The sequence below is a fragment of the Megalobrama amblycephala genome, linkage group LG5 (assembly GCF_018812025.1).
Source record: "Megalobrama amblycephala isolate DHTTF-2021 linkage group LG5, ASM1881202v1, whole genome shotgun sequence".
NCBI lineage: Eukaryota > Metazoa > Chordata > Actinopteri > Cypriniformes > Xenocyprididae > Megalobrama > Megalobrama amblycephala.
The window spans coordinates 9,126,801-9,139,485 of NC_063048.1; the positions used below are offsets into that span (position 1 = coordinate 9,126,801).

General features: G+C 33.8%; 1 pseudogene; it reads left to right on the forward strand.

The window, feature by feature from the left end:
* Window positions 1–10,478: 10,478 nt before the first annotated feature.
* LOC125268427 overlaps window positions 10,479–12,685 on the forward strand; it is a 41,515-nt pseudogene continuing 39,308 nt past the window's right edge.

Here is a 12,685-nt window from a genome sequence, read left to right on the forward strand (position 1 = left end):
ATCCTTCTGTTCTCCACACCTGTCTGCACTTCCCTCATCAGTCTTCCCGCCATCTCCCCGGATTCCCAGCACCTGTTTGTCCTCGTCAGCACTCCCTTTAAGTTGGACTCACTCCCTGCACTCCCTAGTGAAAAAAATGTATACTTTATTGTATTTTAAATATATTCCCTTTTTCTATAGTACACTGCAAATATACTAACAAAAAATGTACTATCTTTAAATATATAAAAAGTATATTAGTATCATATTTTCACAATGCAACTTTTAACACACTTTAAAATAATTGTACTTTAGTATATTTTCTAAAAATATATTTTAGAAAAATATACTTGAAGTGTAAGTTCAGTTTATTTTTTAAAAGTGTATTTATTTGCACTTTATAAAAATATATTTGAGGTATATTTTAACAGTGTGCTGAAAATGTTCATTGTAACAATGCACTGAAAGTATATTTAAAAAATACATTATTTAATATCCTGAAGTTGTAGTGTATCTAATGTTAAATTTGAGGGGGTTTTTTAAGTTTACTTCTTCATCCTTGGAATTCATTATATTACTTGTGCTATTTATTTCAGTATGACTAATGCATTACAAGCCCATTTAGTATATGCAGTGTAGTCTATACAATTTCCAATAAGTGTAAATGTTTATTAAGTTTACACTGGCAGAATCATTTTACAATCGTACACACAAATCTATATTAAACAACACACCAGCAGCACAAGTAATGCGAAAAAATATGTTGAGTGGTTAAACTTATAGGAATTCAAATGTCTCTTCAACTTGGTCTGTGACCAATCAGATTTTGTTGCTCACTGCCTTCGGCCATCACAGCTGCTGACGTCACGGTCGTCATCTGAATCCCCTCGCTCAGTCACTCAGGTGAAGTATAATGTCGCAATGTATAATTTATTTAATAAAACACTGAAAGCGCAATACATCGCTCAATCTTGGGGATTCTGACCAGTTCAATCAAGTGACATCACAGACTGACCGTGATGGCGACGACAACCGGCTAATCTAATGGCCTACGCGATCCTGAAAGAACCGGAGAAAAGTGCTGCTATTGGGAGGTAAGCTGTAGTCTACCAGTTAACAAACTTTATTTTCTTTTCTTTAACAAACGGAGAGCGATATTTCGGCTTGATAATCTCCTTTTTGAGTTTTTGTGTGGTGTTTTATGGCACATGTTTGTATGCAGCACCAAAACATTCATATATGATTGGTCAAATCGGCCCCTATTCTGTACGATATTAATTCATAAAGTGTTTTATGCTTGACTATGTACCGAAAACAACATCGACATGCCATTCTGATACAGTTCCCTGCTGCTAATCCTCATTTACTGTTCAAAAATAGTATTGGTTCAATGTAGGATTTAGACAGACTATTGTAAACGTGAATAAAGAGTTGAACAGGTCTTATATCTTTGGTATATTCTGTCAACAGATGCTGTTCTTCACGAGTCTCTGCGGTCATCATTGTGCCATCAGACACAATGAGAAGATCATCAGAAAATGGAATATAATGTGTAATTTGTATTTGTGTATAGAGGGTCACCATGGTCCAATATTTTTTTTTTTTAATGAAAAACATGGTAAGTTTTGCTGAATCTATATTAAGTTTAAATAAAAACCATTGGATTTGTCAATGAAATATGTCTCTTCATTATGTTCTTATATTTTATTTAATTTAGTGGCCTTGAAAAACAAATGCATTCAACTTTGGGAAAATGTGTTAAACTGTATTTAAATAGTAGCACAACTGTATTGTGTGAGATTATGTAATTCAAAGTACAGTAGTCAACATTTGTGGATCAAAAAAGTTAGGACAACTTTGATTAATGGTTTTGATCCGCTTCAAATGTTGACTATATTATACAAAGTATAAGTAATAACAAAGTGTATAGTTATTGACTGCAAAGTGTGTAATGTTTAATATTTGGAATAAGCCAAAGGTACTGAGCATACAGTATATACTATAATATATTCAGTGTATATTGCTTGTGTTTTGTAATGTACTTAAATCACAAATAAAGTGTACTTATAACACAAAGTGTACTCATAACAGAAATAAAGTATACTTATAACACAAATAAAAGTATACTTATAACACAAATAAAGTATACTTATAATGCAAAGTATATTATAACAAAAAATTATACTTTTAACACAAATGAAGTATACTTATAACACAAATTAAGTACACTTTAATATCACTAATCAAGCATGTAATTAGTCCCTACACAGACATATACTTAAAGTGTACTAAGTATACTTGAAGTTGTTCCAATTTAGTACACATAAGTATACTAAATATACTTAAAGTTGTATTTTAATACTACTTAATTTCAACTTAAATATACTTAGTACAAAATTAGTTGTTTCAAAATAGCACACTTTAAATGAACTAATCATTAACACACTTGAAATATACTAATAATTAGTCTTGCTGCAAGTATACTTAGTATACTTTTTTTTCACTAGGGCTCCTTGTCTGTTATATTGTTTGATACATGTATGTGAAGCTGTCTCTCTGATCCTGGATTATTAATAAAGCCTGTATTTTGTGGATTTCTGTATTTTGCCTCATCTCTACAGCACATACGTAACAGAATAACAGACCCAACTGAAGGATCTCCACAAAGAAGGATGGGCTTATTCTTCGTCTCCGATGTTCCTGTGTCTCCCGTGCCTCCCAAGCCAGCTACAGCATCGGATCGCCTTTGTGGGTTCCGGCAGGACGGTCGCTCCCTGGAGAGGTATGTGGAGGAATTTGTACTGCCCCGCCCCACTTGTCACGAAAATTTTAAGTTCTACTAACTTTAAAAAATGAGTTAGTTTACTTAAAGGGACAGTTCACCCAAAAATGAAAATTTGATGTTTATCTGCTTACCCCCAGGGCATGCAAGATGTAGGTGACTTTGTTTCTTCAGTAGAACACAAATGATGATTTTTAACTCCAACCGTTGCCGTCTGTCAGCCGTATAAAGCTTGTGAATGGTAACACAATTTATAAGTCAAAAAACATGCATAGACAAATCCAAATTAAACCCTGCAGCTCGTGACGGCACATTGATGTCCTAAGACACGAAACGATCGGTTTGTGCGAGAAACCGAACAGTATTTATACAATCCGATCGTTTCGTGTCTTAGGACATCAATGTGTCGTCACGAGCCGCAGGGTTTAATTTGGATTTGTTTATTGTAAGGAACCCCCCACCGGCCCAAAACCTTCGCCCAGGCCGTCGGATTCCGTTTAACGTGTGTATGCGCCTCTGTGAAGTTCACTTAATTTCACTCGTTTAATCTGACTGCAATTTCAAATGATTCTTATTCTTAGGTTGTGTTTCCAATTAGAAATTAATCATTGGTTATGTATTAATTTAGATATTTGATGATTCTGGGTATCCCATACTTTCAATTATTCGTTCATCAGGGACCCGATGCCGCACAGAGATACTCGCCCCGGGACTTGCGGTAAACTCACGGGTGTGCATGTAGTGTATTACTAACCACACCTAATTGAACAGCTACTACTTTTGTGTGCACAACTGCACAATAACAAACATTACTACTTGGATAGTACATTTTTTTCAATTAATTTAATTTAAGTATATTTTAGGTTTATCCCAGCTAACAGATTTTTGTTATAAGAACATTCTCCAAACTTTCAGTTTGGTGATGAGAACTTTAAAATATCCAGTTTTCTTAATGTTATTGGAACATGTTGAATAAATGCAGAGATTAGCTCAGGGCCAGCTGACGTAGATTTGTGCCTGCAGCCAATCAAACCCTCCGGGGGCACACAAACAGCATTACCAGCTTATCAGATAATAAAGATTGACTTTATTTCTGTCACACGTCTACAGAAGTTCTTATGAGAATTAACAGAAGTTTAGATGTTGATGTTTGGTTGAAAATGTTTTGATCAACATGTCTGCTTTAATAACGGACAAATTACTGTATTAAAATGGTTCAAACAACTGTTTTTGTATGTAATTTTACGTGATAAAGATCATTTGTAACACCATTGTTGCATTTCATATGCTGAATGTTGATGTCTGTATAAATAACACTGTTGTTATTACCAAGTTTTGTGCTATTTATACACTCAGACATAAACATTCGGCATATGACACACAACAATGGTGTAAAAACGTTTTGGACACACAAAACACTTCACTGTTATAAATCATCTTTATTTTTTATTTATTTTTTATCTTTATTACTTTCTTTTTATGCTTCAATTCCGTAAGTAAACAAATCTATATAAAAAGTTTAAACCACTTTAATGCAGTTATTTGACCATTAAAGCAGACATGCTGAACTGCTTTATCATAATCAATGCAAAAATGTTTTCTGAAAATGACTGCAATTGCTGAAAAAAAAAGTAACTTAACAAAAGTCAAAGGTCAAGAGCCCAACTAAAGCAAACAATGATCATCATGATGGTGACCTCAAACTAAACATTTTCAACAAATCAACATCTAAACCTCTGTTAATTCTTAAAAGACAGAAATAAATGCAATCTGGTTAGTAATAAGTGACGCTGGTAAAGCTGTTTGTGGAGTTAATTAATCCTGCTCTGATGAGATCTTGAGAGATTTAATGTCTTATATCTTCAGTTGATTTCATCTAAGGCTGTTTCTGGATGTCGTCAATAGTAGTTGTGCTTGTTAACAGCATGTGTTTGAACGTTTGAAAGAATGTTTCAGGAACATCATTCCTTTTAAAACAGACATTTTAACATTTTGGAGAATTTTCTTATAACAAAAATCTGTTAGCTGGTATAACAGGTCTGGTTCTCACCTCACTCATGAACAGGAATTCTAGTTTGTGAGTAAAACTGCAAATTCCTCCATCAACGTCAGCTGCCTCCATAATCTTCTGTTCACAAGTTCACACTTACAAATAATCAGATAGTAAATAGTATGCATAATAGTATGCGTAATGGTATGTGTATTTGGTGTGCTGTCCGAGGAGAGGGCTCTGAGCTCGGCATTTGGCCTGAACCCAAAGTACTCCCCCCGTATTTCTGGTTAGGAAGTAACCAGACGAGTGTGAGGAGACAGAGTGCTGGAGGGATGCTGAAAAAACTGACGAGGAATATGGGTGATTTGACTGTGTTTTTGTATAGGCCTTTACTCATGCTGATTGGATAGATACGTTGATTACTGATTGTTGACAGCTGGCTAAAATGACGTGATGATAGTCAGATTAATTAAATGTTGCTCCTCCTGAACTGAATATGAAAAAACATCATATAAGTGCAGCACAATCAAGTGAAAATCACTGCGCAATACATACAGTAAATTGGTCAGTTTACACCCTAAGTGAATAACCCAAAGCCTCACCCTAAACTAATTATATTCTTATCCCTAAAACCAAGTCTTAAACCTCAAACAGGGGTCTCAGACATTTGGCTGGCCAAAATGTCCTCATTTTACCCCCTTTATCCTCTTTCCAATGGTCTTAAACTCAAACCGTCCTCACAAAGACATGTACAAGTATCCATACAACACACAGATGAACCGTTACAATAAGACCATGAATTTTAATAAATGGATACCTGATGATCATCTCTGTGTTCTTGCTCTTCTCACACTGCTGCTGCAGCTGCTGTAGAATCTTAAAGGCTTCAGACGTCTGATTCAGAGCTTTCAGCTGCGCTTTCCTGAAACACAACATACTGTAAAACATGCTACAGTTTAGCATTCAACACATTTTGGCTCTCAGCAATACATGAAATCAGGCTTATGCATCAAGTAGCATTTGTGTTCATGTAGTTGTGTGGGAGTTCAGGTACCTGCTCAGCATGGAGCTGAACATGACAATACTTTTAAACAGAATACACAATTTGAGATGGAAATTACACTATTGTAGGAATGTTTATAACTTCCAGAAACAAAACTAATCTTGTTTGTCCACTGCTGTGTTCAATTCAATTCACATTTTCATATATTCTCAATAGCCTACGTATTGTTCCACTGCAGCTTTATGAATAGAGCAATCTGTTTACTACAGAGCCCCGCCCATGACATGGAAAAAAATATTAGGCTAAATCCTGTGCACTATTTACTTTTTTTTTTTTTTTCTTGCACATTTCATGTGCAGGGCTCTGTAGTTATCAGAGGTAACTGCGTCAAAGTTTTGTGCATATGGCAGAAATGTACAGTTGTGAGATTATACAAATCGTGCAATTAGTTAATGTCATATATTCAGAAACAATTAACACATTAATGTAATCATTACATTCTGTGATATGAGGAAAATTTGTTAGTTTTTATGTTGATTCAGAGTTTGCATGAAGTCCTTGCAGGGGTCAGCGTCATCTATTCACAGGTATGGAGGGCCAGATTACTCAAAATGAAATCATTAAATAAATGTTGAAATATTTAAATAAATACATACTAAAGTTGTTAATAAAGTATATTATAATTTGATTGCTTTTTATGGAAGCTTGTTTACAGGAAACAGGCTAATAAAAAAATGAAAAAAGGTAATAGCGACTTTTTATCTCTCAATTCTGACTTTTTATTTCCTCAGAATTGTGGAATATAAACTCACAGTTGCATGTTATAAAGAAATTTGCAATTCTGATTTTTTTTTCCTTAGAACTGCGAGATATCTGATATGCCAAGTGTTAAATGGGGCAAGAAATATGTTTTGATATCTTTTGGTGAACAGCATAAGCTATAACAAATAAAATGTACTGGAAATATAACCGTGATCCTATAGTTCACAAGTCCACTTCACAAAAAATAATTCACCACATCACAACCATAACCTTGAAAATGAAATGACACAAGCAATATAAAAATAATGCTAAAAATGAGCACAAACAAATGCTAAAATGAAATAAAAGTTTTTATTTATTTATTAATTAATTGAATATTTTTTTATTAACAATTTATTTATGTTTTTAATAATTAATGTAAATATTTCAACATTTAATAAAGTATTTAATTTTGAGTAATTTGGCATACCATTTTAAATAACAGATAATTATTTGCATTTGATCTGATATAACTTATACAAGGTGAGACGATGCATGTGAATATTTGGCTAAAGAGATGCATCTTTAATCTAGATTTAAAATAGCAGAGTGTCTCTGAAACCTGAATATCATCAGGAAGGATATTCCAGCATTTAAGGGCCAAATGCCTCCTTTAGTTGACTCTGTTATCCTTAATACTGCCAAAAGTCCAGAGTTTTGTGACCTTAAAGAGTGTGATGGATTAGTGTGACAGAAGATCTTTAGTTAAATATACAGGAACCATTTAGGGCCTTAAATAAGCATAAATCTTTGTAATCAATACAGAACTTAAAGGAGGCCAGTGCAGAGATGATAAAAATTTGGATTATATGATCACATTTTCTGGTAAGAACTCTAGCAGCTGCATTTTGGACTAACTAGATGCAAATAAGAGCTTCATCAGCTGTTATGCTGATGATACATAGCCATTAAGATGAGATGAAATATCTAAATTAATGTTAAAGATGTATAAAATATTGGAAGACCAATAATTTTATTCTATTAAATTTGGAAGTGAGAACATGTGAGTATCCGGTGAAATGAGAAAGCTAAAATTGGCTAAAGAGGCAACAAAGAAAGAACATGTTTGACATTGAAAAGAAATGATCAAAATCAGAAGGGAAGTGTTTAATGTGGAAAAAGGTAATGTGGCAAATATGGGAGATATCTGTGCATGATTCAAAATAAAGTACAAGTTGTAATGAGTAGACTGAGATTTGGGCATTGCAAGTTAAATGGAACTCTTCATATGACAGGGAAACATCATCCAGTATCAGGAGGAGACATTGAAGAACATCTTCATATGCAGGACATTTACACAAGAAAAGTGTTTGTTGAAACAAGAGTTGAGGCATCAGTTACAAGGAATGGGTATAATCAATCAATCAAGTTTATTTCAGGAATACATGGCCTCTCGGCCCATAGATCCACAGAATCACAAAAGCATAACAGATTCTCTTTTCTTCATTCCATGATATATATACAATGCCAATCTCCATGCATACTCAGAATTACATACATGTGACACATCAATACAAACATCACCAACAAAAGCAAGATCACCTAAATATTTCTTACGCAATTCCACATACAAAGAACAATCATACAGGAAATGTTTCTCATCTTCTATCACAGAAGAATTTGAAGTTAACTTGCAGTAATTGCAAATTCTCTCTGCCAAAGGTGTGTTACTCCATCTACCAGTTTCTATAGCCAAATGATGACCTGAGCATCTAAACATTAACAATGATCGTACCAGCTGTGTATTATACACATGCAATGTAGCTCTCTTGTGTTATCAAGGACTTGAATTGTGCATATATACTCAATTTCATATTTTCTAAAATTGATGTATACCATGCATCATGTGCTTTTTCTCTCAATCGTTGATTCAAAATAGATGTAAATGTATTTATATCACCTATACTTTGAGCCTCCCAAACACTAGAAAAACCATAAAAATACAACAAAACTCTAATGCAGGAGACCCATGTTTTTCATCTAAATGAAAGAGCATATTATAACATTTTATTGGATAATGATGATTAGACATAGACACAAATTTTATCCAATACATGATACATCTTTTCATATAAGTAATGGACAATACAAATCTACCCAGATCTCCCAAGACGGCTACATTGCTCACACTTGTACTGATATTAAAGAGTTTTTTACAAAAAGATAACTGAACATTTTCAATACACTCTACTGTTTCAAAGCCCCATATCTCAGCTCCATAATATAATATGAGTGCTACCATATGGTCAAACAAATAAAAGGCTTGGTTACATCCAATTTTATACTTATGAACAAACTTTAGTAAAGAAAGCATTGCCTTCTTACCTTGACTTGCTAAGTGTTGTCAGGCTTTCCACCATGACAATCTGGGTGTGAACCACATACCCAAATATTTGTTACAATTAACCACTTCAATCTGTTGACCAGCAAAATACCATTTTTCATCCTTATTTTAAAAAAAAAAACCCTCTTCTGAATACCATAACTTTTGTTTTACTCAGATTCACTCTCATTCCGTAAAGGCTACAAAATAGTTCCAGTTGTTCAGCTTCTTTCTGTAACCCTCCAACTGTATCTGATACATTAACCATATCATCAGCGTATAACAATGTCTGTGATACTTTCAATCTGAATACCTTAACCTTTACAATTTTCCTTTAACATTGTTATATATTAATTTAGGAAAAGAATAAACAAAAGTGGACTCACAGCCCTGTCGTACGCCAATGCTACAGCTAAAATAATTTGTTAAACCATCAGTTCCTTTCACACATGATTTAAGTCTAGAATACACAGGTTTCAATACACTTAAAAACCTTTCCACCAATACCGTTCTTAATGAGAGTAAAATACAGGAGACTATGCTGGATACTATCAAAGGCTTTGGAAAAATCAATAAATATACAGTACATCCTTCCTTTTCGCTTCGTAATATATTTCTGAACAAGTGACTATAAAATATTATAACAGGCAAATCACAGCCTCACACCAAGCCTCTGAGAAGTCACCGGTGTCCAATATTTTGTTATATAAAGAAAGCATAAAAGGGCATAACATATGTGATGCACCATATTTTACAGCTTTCTGATATAAACAATTTTCATCCCACCACCTTACTTTTAGATGTAAATTTATTAATCAGAAATCTGCCTGCTTCATGTAAGCAACCTGTCAAGATTTTAGCTGTTATGTTAGTTTTTTCTTCCTTTGCAGTAAAAAAAAAAATACTAAAAATTTACATTCAATAAATAAGATAGTCTTTGCAAAAATTGCCTTTCACCATCAGTTCCCCATCTAAATCTTATCCAGGGTCTAGCAAGACTAACTTTCTTCATTTTAATCCCTGATTCAACTCTATTTACACTCATTGTATATAATAATGGAAAGTGATCAGAAATATCTACTTGTAAGATCTCAAAATCTCTAACATATTCAAAGAGTTCACTGGATATAATAAAATAATCAATCACACTGCATCCAACTGCAGACACAAATGTAAAGTCACCATCAATATCTTTTCCAACTCTTCCATTTAAAAAATGAATACTCAAACTGCGACACATGTCTAAAAGACAGCGACCAAAAGAGTTAACAACCTATCTTTCGATTTTCTATTCAAAAGGATCATTTGTAATATCTACCACATGCTATATATTTAGAATCATTACACTCAATATAATCACATTCATTACCAGTTCTAGCATTAAAATCTCCTGTAATAATTAATTGTGCATCTTCTCCTATTTGCAGTTGCAGCACATTTGAGATTTCATTTTCTAAAGAAATAATACCATTTTTCTCTTCTCTATTTCTATATGAACTGAAACCCTCAGGAAAAATATATGTAAAAGCAAAAACAATATTAACACCAAATAATCCACTCTTTGTTAAAAAATATACAATCAGTTGCTTGATTACAAATTCTAGTAAAATATTTCACAATAGAATCATGTACAGATACCTCCAATATTACGTCCAAATTTGGAATGGGTATAGGACAGTATAATGTAAAGAGTATAGAAGAATGTGGCAATAATTATCAAGGAAGTAAATATTTGTTTCTTAAGGAGGACTGGACTGAAGGACGAATCTAATTAACAAGTGACAAGTTCAACAAAAGACAGCAGGTGTCAGTAATGCAAAGTTTTGGATGCCAACTGAGCAAAACACCAAGAAGAAGAAGATGAACATGAGTTTCACTTTTACTGTTTTGCCATTTTGAAATAACGAAACTTTACTTTACAATACAAACTATTAAAGCGTTTAATAGAAACGGTAATACAAGCTTTTAATTTGTGGAAAAGATGGAGGATTTTGAGTATGTATGTGGGTACCGAGAGGCTTTGCTGGTGACTGAATATTTTCTTTAAAGAATGTATTGGATTTGAGATATTTTGGAGCATTTTCATCTTAGCGCACCGTGTCTGTTCCTCTGTGTGAAGTGTTCAGCTCCACCATGGATGACACACAAACATACAGAGATGAAGATTTTTTTTCGAAGATGCAGGTAATGTGAATAAACAAGATATTAAAAGAAACTTTCTTTTATAGAAAAATATGTGAGTCTATAGAAATGAAAACAAGTAACGAGTTAAGATGTTTTTAATATTATTCTGATAAATGCAGTGATATGAAAGAGTAAACTGAATGTGTTATGTTACAGTTCAGTCCAGCAGGAGAAATCAGTGTGTCTATGGAGAGTAACGGGTCTATGGAGCATCCACTAAATATTAGGAGTGGACACACAAGGCCACATCTCAGGTAGTCCTAACCTTTTGTTGCTGAATAGAATAAATATTGACCTGAGCAGTAAGTTCATGAGTACAAATGACATGAACTTAATCAAAATGTCAATAGAATCAAACATTGTTGATTCTGCCTGACAGATGGCCTTAAGTGTTGTTCAATTTTATGTAACTGTACAGCTGTGAAATTTATCAAGTTTCCAGAAGAACTGTAAAAAACAACAACAACAACAAACCCAATAAAATAAAAAATACAATTGCAATTTCCACATACATAATTGAGATATGGTGGAAATGACATGTTTGTGAACATGTTTATAACTTCCAGAAACAAAACTAAAGCGAGTGTTTCTGTGATGTATCAATCTTGTTTGTCCAATGCTTGAAATTATTAGTAGACAAATTAAACTAATGAGAGTGTAGAAAGTGTGTTTAATAAAAGTCCCAATAAGAGTCAAAGAAGTTGAATAAGAGTCAAAAGGGCCCATATTTGAAGAAACACATACTCTATATGTTTTTAATGCAGTGGTTCTCAACTCCGGTCCTGACATTTATGTCTCCCTTTATTTAACATACCTGATTCAGATCATCAGCTCATAAAGAAAGAGATTCATGGATTGGACTGAGTATGTCAGACAGGAAATGTGCAGAGCAGTGGGTTCCCAGGACCGGAGTTGAGAACCACTGCGTTACTGTATTTGACTTGAGAGTTACGTGACATTATGTGGAATAAAACTGAAATTAGGCTACATGTTTAGAGTAAGTGTGTTGCCAGTTAAATTCAACAGATAGAATTGATTCTTTACAATATGGACTAACAAAGTGTTCAATAGACATGTTAATACATCCAGGAATTAAATCTGTTAACTGGTGGAAAAAGTGGAGGATTTTTATTCTGAGTTTAGGTACATTTTGATAAAAGTTTTTGTCAAAAGAGGCTTTGCATGTGACTTCCGCATTCATCTTTCTCTGAAAAACTTACTGGTTTTGATGTGTCTTTGATAGTTTTCATCTTAACACAAATTAAATGTGGTGTCTTGGGTTTTAAAGTGCGTTCTGTGATTCTTCAAAATTCTAAGCGGAATTTGTGTTAATGTTCAGTTGTATATTTTAGTGAATGTAGCTGCCTGGGGCCTCATGTATAAACGTTGCGTACACACAAAAGATGCATTGAAATGTGCATACTTTAGGTGCGTTCACGCGGCCTCTTAATTCCTGTAGTTACGAGATTCTAGCTAGCTAAAAGGCATTCACGTCCTCGTAGAGCTCGTAATTACAGCTTGTAAGCTGGGAGTTTTCTGAAAGCTCCCACATGTACCACGTGGCCGCTGTACCACCTGACCGCTGTAGATTAATTTAGGCGTTGATAGTGGTGCCATGGA